The sequence below is a fragment of the Thalassophryne amazonica genome, chromosome 13 (assembly GCF_902500255.1).
Source record: "Thalassophryne amazonica chromosome 13, fThaAma1.1, whole genome shotgun sequence".
Lineage (NCBI taxonomy): Eukaryota > Metazoa > Chordata > Actinopteri > Batrachoidiformes > Batrachoididae > Thalassophryne > Thalassophryne amazonica.
The window spans coordinates 74,774,323-74,785,065 of record NC_047115.1 but is presented as its reverse complement, the minus strand read 5'-3'; the positions used below and the strand labels follow the sequence as shown (position 1 = coordinate 74,785,065).

At 39.3% G+C, this 10,743-nt stretch overlaps 1 long non-coding RNA gene across 1 annotated transcript; it reads left to right on the top strand.

Annotated features, from left to right (window-relative positions):
* Positions 1 to 5,332: 5,332 nt before the first annotated feature.
* Positions 5,333 to 5,809, top strand: LOC117522782. Its single transcript, XR_004564331.1, has 3 exons — positions 5,333 to 5,517; positions 5,601 to 5,652; positions 5,736 to 5,809. It is a non-coding gene; the product is annotated as an uncharacterized LOC117522782 (long non-coding RNA).
* The last annotated feature ends 4,934 nt before the right edge of the window (positions 5,810 to 10,743 follow it).

The window sequence follows — 10,743 nt, the reverse complement described above, 5'->3', positions numbered from 1 at the left end:
TCCTCTCCTGTGGAACCAGCTCCCAATTCAGATCAGGGAGACATATACCCTCTCTACTTTTAAGATTAGGCTTAAAACTTTCCTTTTCGCTAAGGCTTATAGTTAGGGCTGGATCAGGTGACCCTGGACCATCCCTTGGTTATGCTGCTTTAGACGTAGACTGTGGGGGGGTTCCCATGATGCACTGTTTCTTTCTCTTTTTGCTCTGTATGCATCACTCTGCATTTAATCATTAGTGATCGATCTCTGCCCCCCTTCACAGCATGTCTTTTTCCTGGTTCTTTCCCTCAGCCCCAACCAGTCTCAGCAGAAGACTGCCCCTCCCTGAGCCTGGTTCTGCTGGAGGTTTCTTCCTGTTAAAAGGGAGTTTTTCCTTCCCACTGTAGCCAAGTGCTTGCTCATAGGGGGTCGTTTTGACCGTTGGGGTTTTTCATAATTATTGTATGGCCTTGCCTTACAATATAGAGCGCCTTGGGGCAACTGTTTGTTGTGATTTGGCGCTATATAAGAAAAAAGTTGATTGATTGATTGAATTTCATAGTCTAAAATGATCAACCACATAAAGTTAAGCTCAGCGCTGCTCTGGCTCCAGGCTCGAAGTCTGGAGAAAAAGGCGAGCAGCGCTGTCTTTGCAGTCAGCGCTGTGGCAACGGATCGTGCTCCATAACAATCCCGCAAAGGCGGGATTTGTATTGATTATTATGTAGTATAATCAGGAAAGTGTTATTTATGTAACATATGCATTGATTTGTATAATGGCACTGTTTATCATGTTGATCATCTTCATTTTTATGTGGATTCCAGCGCTGGTTCATTTTGGGGTATAATTTACGCCACCTCTCGACCTGGTGTATATTTTCAACGCAACGAACGCCAACGACCACATTGATAAATGCCAAGTAGCGCAGCCGTTTTGGAGTACACCCCATATACGCTCAAATATCGCTGTACGCAACGTTGATACATGAGGCCCATTGTGTATATATATAAAAACTGGTACCATTTTTTTTAAAAGTTGAAGTGAAAATTACCCCCAAAATAGCCTTTTATGTAAGACCATACAGTGTTCCACCCCACTATCATGTTTTAGTGCTGACAATAGTCCACAGATATCAAGTACTTAATCATTTTTATTACACCAATCTTATGGTTACTGGGCAAACAATAATTGAATACTTTCATCTATTCTTTTTTCTATTTCTTCATGGTGTCACAAAGCCCATGAGAACAAATGCTCATATGTCATAAAGTCATGTGACCGTTAACCCATCACAAAGGACTGCTGTCATGGACCCCGGAGGGAGGTGCTGTTCTCGGGCCTGGTCTGTTCGGTCGACGGGAGGCTTCCCGTTGATGGGGGGGTACTGTTGTGTGTTGGGGGGTTTGGCTGGATGTTTTTGTGTTGTTTTCTTTTCTTTGCTCTCCAGGTGGTATGCAAACTGGTTTTTGTCTGTGGAGACGGTGCTGGCAGAAGAGTCCTTCACCCTCATCAGCATTGTTGGCTGCACTTGTGGAGGATGTTCATGTGCAGGCCTGGTGACTCGCAGCACCTGTGGATGACGCTCACGTGCAGACTTAAGGACTTTCAGCTGAAGCAGATAATTAGATGGCGTTCTGCATTTAAGCCATGAGAGGTTCAAGAAGAATTGCCGGGAACTCAACCTTGTGACGTTCGTTTGTGAGATGCTGAGGACCGCGCCTGGGTTTGACACATCGTGCCTGTGAAGGAGGCCGGGTGAGGGACACATGCTGTCAGCACACATCAGAGGTGACTGATTGTCTGAATAAGTGTTAATAGTAATTTGGTATTTTGTTACGCAGTATATTTGAACATTGATGAGAATTGTGCAGCTCGCTTCTCACGGCTGTGGTGTGCGGACTGATGATCCTCCACCTGTTGTGAGAAGCTGCTCATTTACATAAAGCTTAAATTCAGACCTGAATGTGTTGCTGATAGTTTGTGCCTTTGAAGGATAGTAGTTGTAGCTGTTGACTTACCTCACCTCTTCTATCCTTCACAGAGTCAGTTTGTCGTGTCCACCTGGGGGGTGTTTGGCGGTGAATGTGAGTCCAGAAGCGCCGGGCTTCGATCCCTTTGGGCGCTGGAGACAAACCATATCTTATGTTGTACACAAGTATTGCACAGAAAGGGAAATAAATGTTTTGTTTTTGGAACCGCTTTCTGGTTATTTAGCGCTGGGTTCAGTCAGACGCAGGTCCGCTCCTCAACCCGCGTCGGCACATAACAGGAAGGAGGTTGTTTGCCAAAATCTCGCAATACATGACCCCATCCATCCTCCCTTCAATACGGTGCAGTCATCCTGTCCCCTTTGCAGAAGAGCACCCCCAGTGTATGGACCACATGACCTTCTCCCATGCCTCCTCTGGATCATCCTGATGGTCACTGGTGAACTTCAAACAGGCCTGGACATGTGTTGGCTTGAGCAGGGGGACCTTGCTGCCCTGCAGGATTTTAAACCATGACAGCATCATGTGTTACTAATGTAATCTTTGTGACTGTGGTCCCAGCTCTCTTCAGGTCATTGACCAGGTCCTCCTGTGTAATTCTGAGCTTTCTCAGAATCATCCTTGCCCCACAAAATGAGATCTTGCATGGAATCCCGGACCGAGGGAGATTGACAGTCATCTTGTGTTTCTTCCACTTTCTAATAAATAATCATAACAGTTGTTGTCTTCTACCAAGCTGCTTGCCTGTTGTCCTGTAGTCCATCCCAGCCTTGTGCAAGTCTGCAGTTTTTTTCCCTGGTGTCCTTAGACATCTCTTTGGTCTTGGCTATGGTGGACAGGTTGCAGTGTGATTGAGTGTGTGAACAGGTGTCTTTTATACAGGTAACAAGTTCAAACAGGTGCAATTAACACAGGTAAAGACTGCAGAATAAGAGGGCTTCTTAAAGAAAAATTAACGGGCTTGTGTGAGCCAGAAGTCTTCCTGGTTTGTAGGTGTTCAAATACTTATTTGTAGCAGTAATATACAAATAAATTATTAAAAAATCATACATTGTGATTTCTGGATTTTTTTTTTTTTTTTTAGATTATGTCTCTCACAGTGGACATGCACCTAAGATGAAAATTTCAGACCCCTCCATGATTTCTAAGTGGGAGAACTTGCAAAACCGCAGGGTGTTCAAATACTTATTTTCCTCACTGTATATATATAAACTGGTACCATTTTTTTCAAAGTTGAACTGAAAATTACCCCCAAAATAGCATTTTACAGAAGAAATAGACTTTTATGTAAAACCAGACAGTGATCAATACATACACACACACAAACACACACACACACATATAGCCTTTTATGGAAGACCATATAGTGTTCCACCCCACTATCTCATTTTAGTCCTGACAGAAGTCCACAGAAAAATTAGAGAATCAGCTCAGTTATTACTTGAAATTGTTGACGTTCTAATAAACTAAGTTCGGTCTGAATAAGTTGGGAGTAGCAAGATGGCGACAGTTTGCTTCAGTGGATTGTAAGGACACAGTAATATATACAGATCAGAGTTCCAGACCGTCAGCGACGGGATAAAGTTAAAACTTTGCCTGAAAACGCTCCGGATCTCATCAACATTACCAGATAACTTCAGATCTTCTTGTTGACGGACATTATAAATCATTTTCTGAGTTTTCTCCTGGTACCACTTTTCATTGTGAAGACACCACAACGAATAGCGTGGTCAGAACCGATTTATTTCCGGTCCGCTCCAGAATAAAGCTTCCGGTTTCAACATAAATCACCCAGTGACGTAAGAGCACAGCCGTTGGCTTTATGAGTACTTAAGGTCTGGCAGAATTAAAAACAAATCAGTTGGAGCAACACGGTTGAGCTGCTCGGTTTAAGTGGATAAAGTTTGTCACAAATTTCTGTGATTATCTGTGGAAACTGCTTTCTGTAAGTAACCAACACTGTCGTTTCACACTCCTGGTCGACAGGGGGCGATGATACCCTTTTATTCCGTCTTACTTTTGGGCAAAAAATCATTTCAAAGGTGCATTTTCAACATTAGCAACATAGTTGAGTTCATGAGTGAAAATTTGGCAGAAGACAGCATCCAACAGAGCAAGAGGTCAGAATCTCCAACCTTTAGAGGATTTTTAAGGCAGCTTGAATTCTTAAACCTTAAAAAAAGGTCCAAAGTCAGAATGCACTTGAATATCAGAATTTTGGTAAATATTTATGGCCATAATGATGGGCATAAAAATTAGACTTTGCTGTATCAAGTGTCAGATACTCTAGATGAATAACATGGTAACTTTCCAACTGAACATATATTGAAAAGAGGAGATTTTAATTTAACTCCTAAAGAATATTATGACAGGTGACCACCTCGGTTTCTACAAGAACATCAGAATCAGATTACAGGGGAATTTATCTAAAACAGTAACTTGATAGATGTATGGAGAAAGTTAATTATGGATAAAAGACCATTTGCATGGTTTAAGCCAAATCTAGAATTGATTATTGACTTGTTTCGGATTCTATCCTGAAACACGTCTCAGAAAGCTCTATCTCCATCAGCCCTCTAAATGATCACTGGACAGTAAATCTCAAATTAACCAAAAGCCATAAAACTATTAAGTTCACAGATTATTGGAAATTCAGTGCAAACTTACTGACAAATCAAGAAAACTGCAAGAACATGAAAGATCTTATTTTTGTTACAAATGATGGAAATTTAAATTCCCCAATTCAAAAATGGGAGAATCTCAGATTTATTATAAGAAAATATTCTATAACCTTTAGTAAAAAATTGAATGAAGAAATGAGAACAAAGGAAACATACTATAATGAAGTAGAATACAGTACTATAGTAAAGTAAATTGGAGTGATGAGGACAGAGAGAAAATCAGTATCTCAGCTAGATGAGTTTTATATTAATAAAAAGCTTGGGGAGCATTCATTAGATCCAGAGCAAAGTGGACTTAAGAGGGAGAAAAAAAAAACATATTTTAGTAATTGTGAAAAATGTAGACAAGAAAAAAAAATATCATTTACAGTCTTATATTACTTATCTTACCCGTTCTATTCACAGGTAATAGAGAAGAATTTTAGACGTGTCCTTGTATATTTCGTGTCACGTTACTTAAGGTGTTGTAAGTTGCATTGCATTGTGTGTATGTTGTCATCATTAATTTTCATAGAGTAATTTGTGACATTCATGAGACTCAAGTGAATGATGATAAAAGGTGATATTATGGACAGTAATGGCCCCATATGATCGCATGTCACTGCAATACTCTGGCATGTCGCACACACCAGGTACATTTTAATTGAAAAAACAAACAAAAAAATTCACGCCTTACTTACTTGTTGGTCACCATTTCTGTACCACATTCACTGACAAAACTAAAGTAACATGTCGGAGCCTGTTTTGTATTTAACCATGACAACCTTTGCTTTTATGTCATTCAGACACAACCGTTGGACAGAACTTCAGATTGGTCTGAAATGGAAAGTCCACAAGATACGAGCCACACCCAGCCAGAAAGATCCAGGTATGAACCAGTATTTGGATTTGTTACATAAGATCAAGTTTTTGTTGGCTGATTTAATGTTAAACTGTGTTTGTTTGCTGCAGCCCTCAATCTGGCAGGAGAAGAAGAAGTGACTCTGAAGACTCCGTTGATGCTGTAAATCACCGTAGTATTCTCACGATAATCACTGTGTTTATTGGGGGGTGCACAGGTTGATTGCTGTATCTTTCTGACTTCAGGTGACACAGGAGTCAAAAAGGAGGAGGACTGCAGGAGGAGCAGCAGCCCAAAATGATGGTTCCTCAAGCTCCTCAACAGAGGTCCTGCAGAGTCAGATGGACGAGACACCAAACACATCATCAGGTTTGTAGAAAGTCTACCAATTCATTAAGACGGCAAAAACTCATAACATAAGTCAGATTAATGCAGTGTACACAAGCAAGGATTCAACATGGCCTACTGCAAAAACTCCTGCAGGTGGGTTTTTAATTATTATTATTATTATTATTATTATGACATGAAGAAAGCAGACCAGAGTCAGACAGGTGACCATCTGGTTTCACCATACCAATGAAAAAACAAATGCACATGAGAGCATACGGTGACAAAAATGTTGCAGTTCTATTCATATGAGGTTAGTTTGGCAGATGATGTAGTTCTCTTGGCGTCATCGTGTTATAACAGTGATCCTAACAACCAATAGCTGAAAAGTCAACCAGAAACTGAAGAGGAGAATCCAGTAAAATGAAATACCATTAATGAGTGAATGTACTGTGCACAGATCTGTTTGCTCAACAGAAAACCTCACACTTGAGTCTGCTATAAAACGGGATGACAGAAGACAGTCTTATTGCTTTATCATGTTCTGCTTAAAACATGCTCATGAATAATTAAGTGAACAAATATAACATGTTTGTGCCTTAAGCTTTATCATATTTTGCTCCTCTCAATTGCAAGGTGGAGATGGGCACGCCACAAATGAAGATATGCCATGTGCTTTAGTCAAGCCGTAAACCTCAATCGGGTATTTTCACCCCATCTCGGAAGTAATACATATTGCACTTCTTTGACTGCCCATTTGAGGCTGGTTCTGAAACACAGCACATTTGGAGAGGGCTCCGTGTTATAATGTTCAGCTGTAGAGCAGAAATGAACATGTTTACAGACTGGTACAAAAACAGTTTTGGTCTCTATAGATAGTTTCCTCCTCCATAACAACTGTACGGGGGTGAATTTTCTTCTAGTGTCTTAGTTTAAGCTGTTTTAAGCCATAAAATTCAGTATAGTTGTGTGCATGGTTGCTTTAAGTGACAGCGGCTGAGCCCAGCGACTCCTCTCACTGTGAACGTAACTCAGAGTCCTGCGCCCGCTTGCTGTTGTGTTATTGCTACGTGTGTTTGTTTGGGGTATTTCATTACAAACACCTGATTAATATGACTTGCTGTGTCATGAAATATCTCTGTTGCAATATTCAGACTGCGTGAAACTCATCATATGTTATGTTGTATGTTAGCGTTTTTAGCAGCTGTCAATAGTTTCATCCATTAGGTCCATCTCATGTTCGATTACTGAGAAAATAAGCGGCTCATAACTTTTATTGTCCACACCAAAGTAAATCATCAGGAGAACCACTGCCCTGTCCAAAAAATATGATTTAATAAACAACCAAATTGATGCAAGTCTCTTCGATGGTGGTTTGAACTTGAAGAGAGGGGTGTGTTCAGGGTTTTGTCATCACACACTGAGCCACCCATGGCCTACCCCATTATGTATTAATGAGGTCATTGTGAAGCCGTGCAGGCGGGGCTGTCTACATGGTGTCACTAAGACACGGGGGTTATTTCTGCTGTTCCGGGTCTGTATAGAAAACATATGGGTGACTTCAGACTTTGACCAATATATATAGAATCTGTGGCTTTAGCCCATGTGCAGTATATAGACAAAAGTGAGCCCTAAATTTTGTGGAAAGATGGTGGCCGAGAGAATGCAACAAATTATGGTCCTGTGAATTTAGCTTGGTTTTCCTTTGATCTCTTTCTTCATTTTTAAATTTTTTTATTTACAGTTATCTTTTGTTCTTTTGTAGCAGCAGAGACCGTCAGGCCTGGAGGAAATGACGATCAGCTCCTGCCAGGCCAACTGCAGGAAGATGACATACAGGTAAGACTGTTTTTGTCCATTATTTCAATTTTTCCGTTTCAATTCAAGATCAGTTTAATAATTTACAAATGAGAAATCAATCTACAAATGGTATAAAGTCATTATTTTTATTTAGTTTTATCGCTGTTAAGCAACAACTCCAGAACCAGATACGAATGACGAAACAAGTCCTTCAGCTTGATGATATGACAATGAAGAGTTGTTTTGTAGTTCAAAGCAGAATCACTATTTTTGTGTTCCCTTTAAGGCTGTGTGACAAAACAATATGTATCTTTTAAATGTTAAAAAATATCTATCGATATAGACTATATTTTACTTTTTGTCTTTTGCTAATATCATAGTTAACCAGCTCAGCTCTGCTGGATTTTTTGACGTCTGTACACTTTTTAGTCCGTATCTCACTTACATGTCTGAACATTTCTGGGTCAAGATACATAAAGTGGGACTTCATTACTCTCTGAAGTTCTTCATATTTTTTGCAATTGCACCTGATGAGCCACTTGCAAAGTACTAATTTGAACTGCTAATGTGTCAGTAAACATCTCTCGTTACTTTGTGACAGCTTAAGGAATTTATGACTTTGATGTGGACAAAGATGGGCGTAAAAAGACTCTTACGGTGTTAGTTCAGCATGAATGTAGTAACCCAATAAAAAATATCTGTAATATATTGATGTGTGGAAATAATTGGCCCAAATTTCACAAAATGTCTGTGCTGTAAGTTCAGGTGTATTTTGTGAAATGAGCAGGAACGTTTCCCCTCATGTTACTTGTGTTTTTCTGTGCAGCTGCCATCTCACTCCGTGGTGGCGTCCTCGGTGGAGTTTCCAGTTTCAGAAGAAGCTGGTAAGATGTCCACACATTAATGTTGCAACACAGAACTGAACATTTGACACGGCGATTAGTGGATTGTGTTGGGATAAGAAAAGCATTTAAACAAACAGGGAGAGAAAAACAATCATCAGCTAGATTAAAATTTGCTAATTGCTGAATCAGTTATAAAACAAACAAACAAACAAAAACCCATCAAATTTAGAGTTGGACACAATAACTTAGATCTTTTCTGCTTTGTTTGAGAGAAACAGATTTTTATCAAGTTTAAAATTTAAGTATAAAATTCTCCATGAGGTTCCATGTGTGCTCCATGTGGTGCACACTGAGATACACACGTTGTACGAGGTGTCAGCTCTGTATAGTCCGATCCATCTCCACACTGTAAATCCGAAAGATCAAAATAATTTAACAGATTATATTCAGTAAACTTTGAAGAAAAAAACCTTAAGGATTTTTTTTTAAATAAATGATGCTACTAACTTAAAGTTTTAAGTTACTATGACATTTTCTTCATTTTGAGTTTATTCAACTGTTAATTTCTGGTTAACGTGAATTATTTCATGGATTAAGTAAATCCCAATTAAAGGTATAATTTCAGTCTGGGTGAAATTAAGAGACAATGTAAGAGACAATGTTAGAGACAAAACCCATCTTCAGTCGTACTGCGCTGAGCACACCTGCACTGTTTGGCAAGTTACTTCCAAAATGTAGTACATTATAGATTATTAGTTACTGTTATTTCAAAGTAATTACTTACATTACAATATTACTGTCTCTGACATGAAATGCGTTATAAAACTCCTGCATTGTGTTTGAGTTGCTTTCACCAAAATGACTACAGAAGTCAAACTTGGCATTCTAAAATGCAAAAATGTGGTTTACCTCAGCTCATTATACATCCAGTGGAGGGCGCTGTGGTGTAGCATAATGACTACAGGCCTTTAAGACGACTAACAACAATATAATTAATATAACTGGTGCAGTGACTCAAGGTGCAAATAACAATCACAGCCAGAATCCAAAAGGATCAAAGTGTGATGGTGTGAATATTTAAAGTCTAGGCCAATTTCTATCAAGCACAATAGAGCTAGAGCTCTATACACTGACACAGAAAATGAATCCTTTAATTTATAGTCATCTTTCTGTTGTAGTTTAAGACAGTTTTAAAATGTGCACCTGAAACACTGAGCAAATAATTGACAGAAAACTAATCATCTGCTATAAACAATATGCTAATTGTTGAATCATTTCTTGAGCAGAAAGCCAAATTTGTGTCAAAACCAATGGATGATGTCTTGTAGACTTTGTCCAGTATATATACAGTCTGTGGCTTTAGCCTTTGTGTCATATGTGGTCAAGACTGAGCCCTAAATTTTTTTGGAAAGATGTGGCTGAGAGAATGCAAGAAATTATGGTGGAGATGTGAATCTGTCTCAGATTTCCTTTGATCTCTTTTTTCATTTTTTTCTTTTATTCACAATTATCTTTTGTTCTGTTGGAACAGCAGAGACAACCGTCTGGCCAAGCGTTGATTATCAAGATGGATTTCAGTCCCTCCCAGTCGATGCACAGCAATTTCTCACACAGGTAAGTTTTGATTTTTATTTAGTTTTATCACTGTGAAGCAACACTTCCAGAACCAGATACGACTCATGAAACGTCCTTCAGCTTGATGATATGACAATGAAGAGTTGTTTTGTAGTTTAAAGCAGAATCACTATTTTAGCGTTCCCTTCAAGGCTGTGCGACAAAACAATATAAAAAATGTTGTTATAAAAATGTCTATTGATATAGGCTAGATTTTACTCTTTTGTCTTTTGCTGTTGTAGTTAACCAGCTTTTTTCATGTGTTTGGCCCATTGGTATTACTGAGCCGCCACCGCATTCATCAAATACTCTCATTTAAAGATACGAGGGGTGCTTTTGCACACGCACAGCTTTTGCGATTACCGGATGTAAAGACCCAGGCAGTTTTTGTCTATCCAGACCTCAGACGTGCAAGCCACAGAAATGACAGATTACTCTTACATTTGATAAATCTTTCAAAAGTATTAGATTGTAGACATACCTGGGTATAACTGTTGAGCATCTGGAATCGATGATGATGCAGGTTGTTTGAACGAATCGCCATTGCTAGTTCTATGTTGTTGGTATTCCCATTCCTGATCACTGTCTTTTCTCACCAGGAGGCCAATCTCATTCGCTCTCTCCACTAAATGTAAATGTAAACAGATTCACAATGGCATCGTGGCTT